This window comes from Cygnus olor, chromosome 22 (assembly GCF_009769625.2).
Source record: "Cygnus olor isolate bCygOlo1 chromosome 22, bCygOlo1.pri.v2, whole genome shotgun sequence".
Classification (NCBI taxonomy): Eukaryota; Metazoa; Chordata; class Aves; order Anseriformes; family Anatidae; genus Cygnus; species Cygnus olor.
This window is the reverse complement of record NC_049190.1, coordinates 1,705,453-1,705,872: the sequence shown is the minus strand read 5'-3', so window position 1 is coordinate 1,705,872 and position 420 is coordinate 1,705,453.

Genomic DNA, 420 nt, shown 5'->3' with positions numbered 1-420 from the left:
TAACTGTGACTCTGCTTAACAAGCCTCTGGCCTTTTCTGTTATTATGAAAGTTTAAGCTGTACTTGTTAAGCCTGTTTGTCATGCTTGCTCTTTCCCCATGGTCCTTACTCCGGCGTCACAGAATGAGCCGGAGGGGTCAGGCCCATGCTGTGCCCTACCTCTCCTGGTTCATCCTGTGTCCTGGGGAAGAAACCCAGGCTGGGCACAGCGGGGTGGTGGTGGCAGCACCACAGCCACTTTCCTTTGTGGCCTAGTACTACCCGACAGGTCGTGGGGAGAGAATCTGTGCCCCTTGGGCTCACGGAGGCAAAAAGCGGTCAGAATGGTTTGGTTTTTAGTGAGGTGCCTCCATCGGGCATCCAGGCCGATCCCTGTGTATGTCTGCCTCAGCACAAACCGTCAGAAACTTCAGACCCTTG